The 13,300-nt window shown below is 38.3% G+C and overlaps 1 protein-coding gene and 1 non-coding gene across 28 annotated transcripts in view; both read right to left on the reverse strand.

Moving 5' to 3' along the window:
- Window positions 1–13,300, reverse strand: part of CCDC91 (coiled-coil domain containing 91) — a 362,057-nt gene that overhangs the window by 28,434 nt on the left and 320,323 nt on the right. The gene's annotated exons all lie outside the window — the stretch shown is intronic.
- On the reverse strand, window positions 13,008–13,115 carry LOC112868090 (U6 spliceosomal RNA). Its single transcript, XR_003224265.1, has one exon. It is a non-coding gene; the product is annotated as a U6 spliceosomal RNA (small nuclear RNA).

Raw genomic sequence — 13,300 nt, forward strand, 5'->3', positions numbered from 1 at the left:
AGACCTTTGGAAGATTTCAAGTTTGGCAAGGACGTGATCAAATTTATGATTCAAAAATGTGCATGAAAAATGTATTGTAGCAGGGTCAGTGGGCACAAAACTGGTAGCAAGTAGTCTTGGTTAAGATGATGGTGTCTTGGTCTTATGACACAGGAGTGGAGATGGTGATAAAATGATATACTCAGAAGATATTCTGGAGGCATATTTGACCCTCTGAAAGATGATGCTGGCTTGGTCTAGAGAGGATGCAATGGGAAGATAGTGATGAGTTGATGGGTTTGGTATTATTCTAGAGTATATTCGTCAGCTTTGTTGGAAGACCATGTAAGTTGTGGAAAGAGAATGACTTTCAGGATTATGGTTTGAGTGACTGCTATGATATTGAGATAAGAAAGGCTTCAGAAGGAGCAAATCTGGCAGGAGACAGGTGGTGGAAATCAAGAAACCTCCTTTAGACATAGCAAGTCTAATCCCATGTCCTCAGGTATACTTCACAGGAAGGAAGGTTAGATACTGTGTTCTTCTAGGGAAAAATGATTATCTCATATTTATATTATCCAAAGGATTAAGTATACAACAGAGGTGTCAAAAACAAATGACAAATTAACTTAGGAAACAAATCATTATCCACCTATTTTTCAAAGTGTAATTATGTGAAAAGAATTAGCAAGTTAGATAGGGACTGTAAAAGACTTTCAGGAAAACTATTTCTGATTTCCATTTCTTTTTTTTTATTATTTTTTTATTTTTTTCTGATTTCCATTTCTTATCTAAAAACCAACTTCTCGGGGCACCTGGGTGGCTCAGTCGGTTAAGCGGCCGACTTCGGCTCAGGTCATGATCTCGCGGTCCGGTCCGTGAGTTCGAGCCCCGCGTCGGGCTCTGTGCTGACAACTCAGAGCCTGGAGCCTGTTTCAGATTCTGTGTCTCCCTCTCTCTGACCCTCCCCTGTTCATGCTCTGTCTCTCCATGTCTCAAAAATAAATAAAACGTTAAAAAAAATTTAAAAAAAATAAAAAAAATAAAAAAAAATAAAAAAATAAAAACCAACTTCTCCACCCTTTTCAATTTCAAGATTCAACTTCTGGTGGCTACCCTCCCTTCAACACTGGTACCTCTCCCTGCTGGTATGACTATACTCTCAGAACAGTGCAAGAGTAAGTACTGATACGCTGCTAGACCTTTCAAAATTATTAGCGGTCTAGAAATGTGAGAAGAGTTCTTGGATCAAGACATACAGATTTGGGTGCCTGGGTGGCTCAGTCGGTAGAGCATCTGACTTCGGCTCAGGTTATGACCTTGTGGTTCACAAGTTTGGGTCCTTCATCAGGCTCTGTGCTGACAGCTCAGAGCCTGGAGCTTGCTTCAGATTCTGGGTCTCCCTCTCTGTCCCTCTCCCTCTTAAAAATAAACAAACATTAAAAAAAAAGACACAGAATTTACTTCTAAGTGAAAATAATACTCCTTCACCAAACCTTTTGTGCTAGAAGTAGCCTTGAAACCTAAAAAATACTATATTCATATTACAAGCAATAGAAATTCTGTAATTTTGTGCTTTAGAGCATTCCTTTTCTCCCTTTCTTATCTTCATTATCAGCCTTGAAAAGTAATCCAAATGTTTTTATTTGGATGGTATCTAGCTAGCTATCACACATATCTTTTTATACAGGGTATATCTTTAAATATTATGCATCTTTAATTACACACTGATAATCTATGCATACTATTTTTTTAAAGTATATTTATTTTGAGAGAGAGAGACAGAGAAAGAGAGTGTGCATGCGCGTGCACAAGCAGGAGAGGGGCAGAGAGAGTATAGTAAATATATAGAGTATAGAATTCCAAGGCATGGAGCCCAACTCAGGGTTTGACCTCACAAACCGTGAGATCATGACCTGAGCCAAAACCAGCAATCAGATGCTAACCCAACTGAGTCACCCAGGCGCCCCTATACAAACTAGTTTTTAAAAGAGAACTTAATAAAACAATTATATTAAAAACATAAACTAGGTCACTCATGTCATCACCCAGAACTAAGGTCTACTAAACTGTGATGTAACACTGTGATGTAACACTTCTGTCTAGAGAATAGCAGCCCCTTGCTGCTTGAAAACAATAAATAGCCTTCCACCTTGCAAGATGACACATATGCCTCCACCACCCCCACTCACATCCCACCACTAAGATTTATACCTACCTATTCAAGACGTGGGCCCCACACCCAGGTCATGAATTGAGTATTACATCATAAACCAGCCTAGGAAGTGCTGTGCCTGCTAAGAGAAGAAAGGGGCCATCGCTCAAAGGAACCGTAGGACCTAGTCAAGCAAATACCAGCAGGGCACAGGACACTATATATGAGAGAGTACTCAATCAAGAGGAGATAGACTGAGTTTAGATAACGGAGATTATTGATATGGAAACATTCTCTCATAGGATTTAATACCCTAGCAAGATCACATGAGATGATGCTAAGACGCTGCTATGAGGGCTCTTGGAAGAATACAGAAAGCAATGGTCCATATAACATGAAGCAGAAATGCCGTAATTGCTATGGCAGACAGTAGAAGTGCTATCACAGACTACACCATCCAAAACCTGCTGGCCTGACAGAATGAGGGAATGATCTATTAAAGGTGCAGCTAGGGCTCCTTGGAGATGATATCCTATAATTCATTCTCTAGGATACAGAATACGCTTTAAGTCAACAACCATTATAAGCTGTGTTTCCAAAAAGTAGAATTCATGGGTCCAGGAACTAAGAGGTAGCAGTAAGAGTGGCCCTATTTATCATCATATTCTTAATAACTGAATTGGAGAATCTGTGCTTCTCACTCCTGCAGACCCTAGGCTTTAGAGGTACTGATTCCTAGAAGGGTGATGATATTCCACCAAAGGACACAAAATAAGTCTCATTAAACTTTAAGCTATTATTGCTAACTGGTCACTTTGGGCTCCTCATGCCAAGAACAGTAGGCAAGGAAAGAAGGCAGAGGTAATTGATCCTGATCAAAAAAGACAGGGGCAACAAATAAGCAAACAAACAAAGAGGAGACAAGGCCTGTTACACAATTACACAATGGCATCCTGGTGATCCAGTTGGGCATCTCTTAGAACTCCTTTGCCTATTTTTACTGTAAACAGACAAGTTTAACAGCTATAGCCTGAGAAACACATGGCAACAGAATCTTAGAGGTCTTACAGATGCGGTTGGGGTTATTTCATCATTAAGCCCCTGAAACAGCAGAGTTCAGCCAAGAGTAAGAGGAATCTAGAACAAAGAGTAGAGGAGGGAGATAAGAATTAGTTGTGGCCTTGAGATCAGCTAAAGTAAGAGTTACTAGCTCATCTCACCAACTTTCCTTTTGTAGGTTTCCCCACAGAAGAAGACCAAAGACCAAACGATCTTCAAGGAACTGTTTCAAGAACTTAAATAATGGAAGTGGATTTGATTGGTGCAAAAGATGAATTGTAGTGCACTACCAAGAATCTACTTTCAAGATGAACATACCAATTCCCCTAGTTGCCGAGATTGTTGGTGACTGGTGGGTTTTAGCAGAGTCCCTCTCAGGGAATTGAGACCTTGGCCAAGGTCATGCCCTCTCTCTGAGAGACTCCCACATTCAATGACTGGTTGCTGTGGGAGTACAAAGTTCAGACCCCTGGCCTCAAGGTGATCTGATCCAACTCTGAAGGGCCACCCCAGCTCTGAGGCTCCACAGAATTAGCTGAAGCCCTTGTACAACTATATTGCAACTCCTCCCTTTGCTCAATCCTATTTCCTTCTCCCCACATAGGTACTGATCCTAAGGGTATTCCCTGATAAATTTCCTGCACATAAATCTCAATCTCAGAGTTTCTTTTGTGGGGGCATCTGCCTTAAGACCAACTAGTAAGGCTATACTAGTATCAGCTGATTATTAGATGTGGATATGGCATAAAGACATTAACTCCTAGAGCTGTAAGAGGCCAGAAAGAGCATTCCTTTTCAATGGGAAGCACTTTCCTTTCCCTAAAAAGGAATTCAGAAAAGTTGTGGGAGGGTAGGAAGACAACTAAAAAACATTCAAAATAGTTTCTGAGTCCCTTGGAAAAATATCTTTATAATTTAGGATACTTATTTTGATAAACAGAATAGTATCATTGAGAAAATTGATAGTGATTTTGGAGTCAGTTGTTTGTCAGTAGGGGATGGGTGCTACTGGCCATCTATTAGTTAGAGGCCAGGAATGATGTTAATCATCCAACCAACAATGACTATCCAGCCTCCCACAATAAAGAATTATTTGGCTTAAAAGGTCAATAGAGCCAACGCTGAGAAACCCTGGTTTAGAGGTCATGAAGTATATTACACTCATTATCTCATTACATTCTTGGGATTATGGGGAATATTAGTCTCTCTTTACTACAGATGGGGAAATTGAGCTCTGTGAAGGAAACTAACTTGCCAAAGATTGAAAAGAATGCTACCAGTAAAAATGGGTATAGTAGTTCATTTTATTTTATGCAACTTTTTCTGGTCCAGATGGCAGTCACTACTGGAACTTATCTCAATTAATCACATCCCTACAAACCAAGAGGTAGCAAGCAGCAAGCTGATTTGCAGGCTCACAGCTGTCATTTACTGCTAAATTCATTGTATTATGAAACTAAACCCTTCATTATATTAAGAAACTAAAGCCTGAATTCACATCAGAGAAAAAAAATCATTTTCAAATTTATACTTCTGAATTTACATAACATTTATTCCCAAAGCTTGATTCAAATAAAGAATTTATACATTGTATAGTACTACTGGTAGATTTAATATATCTACACATAGCATTTAAAATAAAATTGTTTTGTATTTTAGCCCTGAGAAATACGCTCAGGATATACTGTCACCAATGATAATCACAAGTCTGTCAAGAGGGAGCATGGAGTCTAGTTGTTAGGACTGTTCCCTCTGGAGTCCCAAATTCTGCCATTTTCTAGTGGTATGACCTTGGGTAAGTTACCTAACCTTTCTCAAAGCTTAAGTTTTCTTTCCTTCTTTCTTCTTTCTTCTTTCTTCCTTTCTTTTTCTTTCTTCTCTTTCTTTCCTTTCTTTCTTTCTTTCTTTCTTTCTTTCTTTCTTTCTTTCTTTCTTTCTTTCTTTCTTTCTTTCTTTCAATATGAAATTTATTGTCAAATTGGTTTCCATACAACACCCAGCGCTCATCCCAACAGGTGCCCTCCTCAATGCCCATCACCCACTTTCCCCTCCCTCCCACCCTCCATCAACCCTCAGTTTATTCTCAGTTTTCAACAGTTTCTCATGGTTTGCCTCCTTCCCTCTCTGTAATTCCCCCCCACCCCATGGTCTTCCGTTAAGTTTCTCAGGATCCACATAAGAGTGAAAACATATGGTGTCTGTCTTTCTCTGCCTGACTTATTTTACTTAGCATAACACTCTCCAGTTCCATCCAAGTTGCTACAAAGGCCATATTTCATTCTTTCTCATTGCCAAGTAGTATTCCATTGTATATATAAACCACAACTTTATCCATTCATCAGTTGATGGACATTTAGGCTCTTGCCATAATTTGGCTATTGTTGAAAGTGCTGCTATAAACATTGGGGTACAAGTGCCCCTATGCATCAGCACTCCTATATTCCTTGGGTAAATTCCTAGCAGTGCTATTGCTGGGTTATAGGGTAGGATCTATTTTTAATTTTTTGAGGAATCTCCACACCATTTTCCAGAGTGGCTGCAAAAGCCTAAGTTTTCTTACGTGTAAAATAGTAACTTACTATGAGGCCTGTTTTAAGGATTAAATAAGATAATGCATATGAAATAGTGACTGGTAAACTATGCACACTGAATAAATGATAGTTATATTGAACATCTGTTGCTTTTTGGCTTCCAGCATCTTAGTTCTCCCTCTTAACGGCAACTTGAACTCCATTTGGGGATTTAATTCTTACCCCTTGGATTTAGTACGGTGGACTGTAATTAGGTGTCTTGCCCTCTCCTAGCCAAAGGGCAGGCATGTAACCGAAACCAACCCAGTCAGATTCTCCTTCTCTGGAATTTATATACCGAGTGGAGAAACAACACAGAAAATGGTAAGTTTTGTCCATTCCTGGTAATGCTACCCTGACCAGTTTATTTTTCACTGTAACACCATTGTTAACATTGCTGCCTCTGAATTCCCAAAGGTGATTTATTTATCTTGCCATGCCAATGTCTGGTGTACAGCCTTCCATCAATTCCATAAGCCTCTGATAACCTTTCAACAAAATCCCTTTTCCTAAAGTTAGCCTGATCCAGGTCTATTGCTTGTAACCAAAAAAACTCTATATACACCAGCTATATCTGAAATCTGCATAAATTATCTAATCTAATTGATATTTAATTATAGTAAGTGCAAATAAGATTTAGTGACTTCTCTCTGCTTTCAGAAATACGTTTTATCATTGATTTGGCTTTTGGTTTTAGCCCTAATACATATCCCCACACAGTGAAGTCTACATAGGAACTGAGGACTGTTTACCTAAAAGAAAATTCTGTGGAGCAAAGGTGCTGTTTAAGCAGTCATCTCTGTTTGCTCTCTGTTGGAGCACTTCTTGGTAGGGCTTCAAGAAATACAAGGCAAGTGAAAAGAAACTGAATGTCTGATTGATGTCTGATTGCCTGAGTCCACAATTCTATAGGCTTACCTGAGATCTTAAATAAGAATCTTTTAAGATACAGAGGCTTTCATTATTTTTGGCTTTCCTTCTGTGACTTGGATGTGGTTGCTCTTTGGGTATAGCTACGGGTCAGACTCTGTGTGGTCAATCTGAATCTGTAATTACTGGCATCCAGGGTCAGAGGAGAGGGGTGTAGCAGCAGTGAAAGTGCATGTTTCTTAAACAAGGAAAGAAATGAATAATCACTTTGGTTTTGCTTTACAGATGCTTTGATCCACTTCATTTTTCACTGTGGGAAGACAGAATGGCAATCTCTGAGTTGCTTTAGCGTTCACTTCCCAGAATGAATCTTTCAAGGCCATGGAGTATCATGCCTCTGTCAGCGGGGCTGCATTATGAACAAGCCATTAAGATGGCATTTCAGTGCAGGGCACAGAAATAATATTCTTTGCCATCACTCAGTGTACAAAATTTGGAGCTCCACTCATTTGCCTGCACTTCAGAGCAAACGATTCTAAGGGCAAACGGTAAGAGTTCTTTGAGCAGGAAAGTTTGGAAAACTTAAGTGGGTAGTTAAGAAGGTCAAAGATTTCCTTGTTCTTACAGAATAATTATGCCCAATTCCAGTTTTTTTTGTGAAAAAACAGGGGAAAAGAAGTCCATTAATGGATACCAAAATGGGCAACAGTTCCTATCTTCAGTGTTACTGAAGCAGCCTTTACCGACTATAGTGCGTACAGTTTAGGGTGTTCTACAGCACCATGACCAATTGGTCATTCTGCAGCAAGTTTCCAAAACTAAAATGGCAGGTTAATTTATAGTCTTAGTGAAGCTGTTCTGCTAAACTTCACTGAAGTCGATTACTTGCCCCACAGGGCATTTTTTCTTGATCTACATATGATGAGTGAAATACATGCATAAGAATCTTCTAAGTGACATAAACATTTCCATGCATATAGTTCAATAATTAGTTCAACATCTTCCTAAAAAAAAAAAAAAACCACCTAACTTATAGAAGGCATGGAAATATTTAGTGATTACATAATTTATTCATCTTCCTAGGAAATACTTTACCCCCCCCCGGTGGTAAAGAAGCAACTAATTCAGGGTGGTCTTTGATTATTCTTTCCTCTCAGTTGTATGCCCTCTTTTCTCAACCTACTAGTTAGCAATTCTACATTTTGTACGGTCTAAGGATGCTCGTTGCAAGGGATTTATTTATATCATGGATTGTGCTATATTGAACACATAGTGGAACTCATCAATTAAAGATTGCTGCAGTGACAGTTTCAGCAACATGTCTTATGGTAATATATATATCCTTCCTTATTCTTAAGAAACATTCAAGTGTCATCAATTATTTCAGTGGGTATTTTTTAAGCCAGAATCTAATTTTAAAATTTATAGTCTAGTTCAAAACATGCTATGAAATTTAGAAGGTGCTAATTTCAACCATGAACACAGAGTAATGTTCTTCAGTGTGAAGCTGCATCTAATCATTCGTTCACTTCTCATGGGGAGCAGAGGAATGAGGCGTCTCAGTGATTCCCACTATACCCTACATAAAACTCTACTAGTGGTTTGTCACCAGAGACCAGATGAATGCTAACTACTTTTATGAAGTTATAGGATGTATGTAGATGTAAGATATAGCTACTCTGTATCTGTAGGGTTTTTTGGTTCTAAGCAATAGAACTGGATCAGGCTAACTTTAGAAAAAGAAATTTTGTTGAAAGGATACCAGAGGCTTGCATAATTGATGGGAGGCCATTGCCCAGACATGGGAATGGACAAGCAAAGTTTTTCTCCTTTCATTAAATTGACATTTTTCAGTTCAAGTACAATAAGCTAAAACATTCACTACCTTGCATATTTTACTACTTTTGAGAATTTTCTTTTTCCTTAGTTTAAATCAGAGGCTGCTATATTATAGCTAAGGAAAGTAAGAGATGGCACCATGCTTTTAAAAATATGATTCCACTGAACTAATACTGGGTGTCAATCCTAGATTGGTCCTCTGTCACAATGCTGCTGAGAACTACAACCAGTTCAGGTGACTAATTCTTATCTGAATATATCGTTTCTGTGGTGTAAACTTGTTGGAAGACAGGTAAAATTGTTATAAGGGTTTACCTGAGATGACAATTTGGGGTCTTTAAGTAATGGGGAAAAGCATACAGGAGTCTACACTTGACTTATGGACTAATGAATACTTAAAGGCATGGACATACGGAATTCTGCCTCCATTTAAGAAAAATGGAGAGAAGAATGCCATGTCTTTCAGATAATGCATAGATAACAAATAAAATAATTTAAAATACGCCCCCAAAATAAATAAGGCAATTTATATATTTAAAAGTAGTTGATTCAATACAAACTTTACTCTAGAGGCCTTAGTCTTTACACTGTACTCAGATAAGTAACATCCATTTCTGATTCCGAATTAGGTGCTCATATTATTGTCACTTGTGACTTCTACGCTTGGTTGTCCTTCATTTCTTTTTTCTTATCTAAATTCCAACCCTTCTTATCAGTCAGAGTTGTATTTAGCTGTGTGAAACAGAAATCTGACAAACAGTGGCTTAAAGAAGAATTTATTATTTAATGCACCATGGTCTCTGGGAGTAAGCCGTCCAGAGCTGGTAAGCAGTCCAGGAACAGACTATTTTCTTGCATGGGGCTCTTTAGTGTGTGTGTGTGTGTGTGTGTGTGTGTGTGTGTGTGTGTGTATAGTTCCCTTTGATCATAAGATGGCTGTTGCATCCTCAAGTATTAGTTTATGTACTAAACAGGAAGGAAGTGAAAGGAAAAGCAAAGCATACTTGCCAAAGGAGTGTGCCAGTTTTTACTAAAAAAAGAAACTTCTTAGAAACCTCACTCAGTAGACTCTTTAGCACCTCAGTGGCCAGAACTGGGTTATGTGGCCACTAAAGACTGAAGAGGAGTTTGAGGAGGAGGCTGTTTGTGACTGTATACACTGCTGCCTTTAAAAACCCTGGAATCCTATTAACTCAGCAGAAGGAGAGACTTTATTTTATGTAGGTAATTAGCACTGTTTGCCACAATTCTGCAGTGCTAGATGAAGAACTATGGTCTTTACACAGTCGGCCCTGTTTCTTCACGTTCCCTTCTCTGAACATTCCGAGCAATGATAGGCTGAGTCATGTATTACAACAATTGTGTGCTGCCTTGTACAATGCACTCATCTTAAAATATGTATTTAGACTCATCATCCCATAAGTTCTCAAAAATGAGTGTCAGATTTCATAATACTTCTGCATCATATAAATACGATATTTGACTTACTAATGAATTTACTCATGAATTTCATCTCAATCCTGTTCTCTAGAAAAGTAAATAGCTTATCATTGTTGCTCTAAAGGATATTTCATTTTTTGACTACTCCCAAAGCAATCTAGCTATCTTCTAAATTGCTTTAAGAGTCTTACTGGCTCTCTGCTATAGTTCCTAAGCTTATAGCTTTCCTAACAACATTACAACAATAAAACCAAACAAATGAGAAAAAACACCATCCTGTGTTATATCAAAGGTCTTAAGGAGTGAGGTATATTTTAAAATAACTTGAAACTTAGCACTGAAGTAACTGTGGTACAAATCAATTATGACAACTATTTTGCATCTGTTTCCATCTTCATTTCCTCTCTCAAACATGTCTTCCAATTAAGAGAAATGAAACAATAAATAGAGAGTCTTCAACAAACAGTGCAACTTTCTCAATAAATAAGTGCTCTCCTTACTATAATGGCTCTCTAAAAAATCTTTATGGTTATCTTTTCTTAGACATAAGTGTGGAAAAGACCACTGGTCTAAAATAGAACCTCCATGGCCCAACAAAATGGTTATTTAATTTATGAATATATTGTATTTTTCTAGGAATATGTTATACATGTTATGAAATATGTACTATTTAAAAAAGGCTAATGCAATTGAATAATGCTTCCTTGTATTTGAAAATCTTGATATAGCAATTTGACTCTAGATGTAGTTTAACACTTATTTTTATTTTTTTAATTTGAGAGGCAGAGAGAAAGAGAGAGAGAGAGACAGAACATGCATACAAGCAGAGGAGAGGAGCAGAGGGAGAGGGAACAAATCTTAAGCAGGCTCCACGCTCAGCACAGAGCCTGACATGGGGCTCGATCTCACGACCGTGAGATCATGACCTGAGCCAAAATCAAAAGTCGGATGTTCAACCGACTAAGCCACCCAGGTACCCCAACACTTGGTTTCAACGGCTGTCAGAGCTGAAAAAGATACCTCAAAATAATATGTAGGTGAAATCTGAAACACAGCATAGTTAACTCTACTTATTAAATCATGAGGCTCATTTTCCAATTTCCAGAGTTTAGTGAAATTTTGAAAACACTGAATTGAGTATTGTATGACACTAAAAATCTGTGAAAAAGTTGTAGTATTTTTACTGTTATGTTTGGTGTTTTCAGGAGATGAGAGAAGAAATAGGAGGCAAGATGACGTAGAGCCCTACAGGCCACTGCAATGACTCTGGTTTTCCTCTGAGTGACATGGACTCATTTCAAGATTTTATACAGAGGAGTGATATAATCTGACTGAAGTTTCAAAAAGGACTTTTCAGTGCAAGTGTAGAAGTAAAGATACCAGTCAGGGCGCCTGGGTGGCTCAGTTGGTTGAGTGTCCGACTTTGGCTCAGGTCATGATCTCAGAGTTTGTGAGTTCCAGCCCCACGTCAGGCTCTGTGCTGACAGCTCAGAGCCTGGAGCCTGCTTCAGATTCTGTGTCTCCCTCTCTCTCTGCTCCTTCCCTATTCACACTCTGCCTCTCTCTCAAAAAATAAACAAAGATTAAAAAAAAATTAAAAAAAAAAAAGAAGTAAAGATACCAGTTAGGAGGTTTGTGTAGAAGTCCAGGCAAGAGCTGACAGTGGCTTGGGCAGTGGTGAAAGCAATCGAAGTGGTCAGAATCTGGATATATATATTTTTTAATTTTTTTTAATGTTTATTTTTTCTTGAGAGAGAGAGAGAGAGAGAGAGAGCGAGCAGGGGAGGGGCAGAGAGAGAGGGAGACAGAATCCCAAGCAGGCTCCGTGCCATCAGCACAGAGCCTGATAATGGGGCTTGAACCCATGAACCATGAGATCATGACCTGAGCTGAAACCAAGAGTTGGATGCTTAACCAACCGAGCCACCCAGGCGCCCCAGAATCTGGATATATTTTAAAGATAGATATCCCTATATATTAGATATATAGAGAGAGAAGTAATTCTTAAAGTTTTAGCTTACACATCATTATGTTGAGAAGGATTCTCTGATCCACTAGGACTTCATTAGGTCATCTTTCCAGGTGCTTCGATAGCACCCTGTGCCACTTCTGTCTCAGCACTTTCACATGGGTGGCAATTTCTGGTTTTCCCCAGACTTCAGTTTTTCCAAGACTATAATCCTTGGAAGTGTAGACATCATGTCTATCTTACTTATAGTATATACTTAGTATATAAATATTAAATCAGCAATTGTTAATGAGTGAATAGAATATGTAAAATCTATACAGTAGAAATCGGTAATACTCTGTTGGCAATAAAAATGTTGGGAAATTTTTTATTGGTATAATATTGTACAAAATCTTATTTTTCAACAGTGCTACATCACCAATTCTATCAAACAGTTCATAATCACTTATATTTTATTATGAACTATTGTAGTTAACAGCCAAATTATGGGAAGAGTCCAAATGTCCATCAACTGATGAACGGATTAAGAAGATGTGGTATACAATGGAATACTACTTGGTGATAAAAAAAAAGAATGAAATTTTGTCATTTGCAACAATGTGGATGGAACTGGAGCGTATTATGCTAAATGAAATATATCAGTCAGAAAAAGATATCATATGTTTTCACTCATATATGGAATTTGAGAAAGTTAACAGAAGACCATAGGGGAAGGGAGGGAAAAATAAGTTACAAACAGAGAGGGAGGCAAACCATAAGAGACTCTTAAATACAGAGAACAAACTGAGGGCTGATGGAAATGGTTGGGGGGGGGGGGTTGGGGAGGCGGGAAAATGGGAGATGGGCACTGAGGAGGGCACTGAGGAAGGCACTTGTTGGGATGAGCACTGGGTGTTGTATGTAAGGGATGAATCATGGGAATCTACTCCCAAAGCCAAGACTACACTGTATACACTGTATGTTAGCTAAAATGACAATAAATTATTAAAAACAAACAAACAAAAATTCCTGTAGTTAAATCATAGTATATTCTTTAGCAGATGGTAGTAGCTCTTGAAAGACTTTATCAAGGGTATCTAATATTTTTCACAGCCTAACGTATGAGAAAGTCTTAAGAACCTACAGCATCTATGAGAATTGCTGATTTTATTTCATGTGTTATCCTTGCACAGGGACCATGCTAATCTTCTCTGTTTTGTTCCAGTTTTAGTGTATGTGCCGCTGACGTGAGCACTGACTGCTTTAATTTTAAATGTGAAATTGGCCAGACCGTACACTATTAGACACTAATAGGTTGAGTGTAGAAATAAAACAATTACACCTTCAGGGATGGAAGTTGGGAACATTCCTGTGCTGACTGTTGATAATGCAGTTCAAATCTCTATGGAATAGATCTACTGACAATCCTTTGTTAAGTTT

This window comes from Puma concolor, chromosome B4, assembly GCF_028749965.1.
Source record: "Puma concolor isolate L17-30 chromosome B4, mPumCon1.1.hap2, whole genome shotgun sequence".
Lineage (NCBI taxonomy): Eukaryota > Metazoa > Chordata > Mammalia > Carnivora > Felidae > Puma > Puma concolor.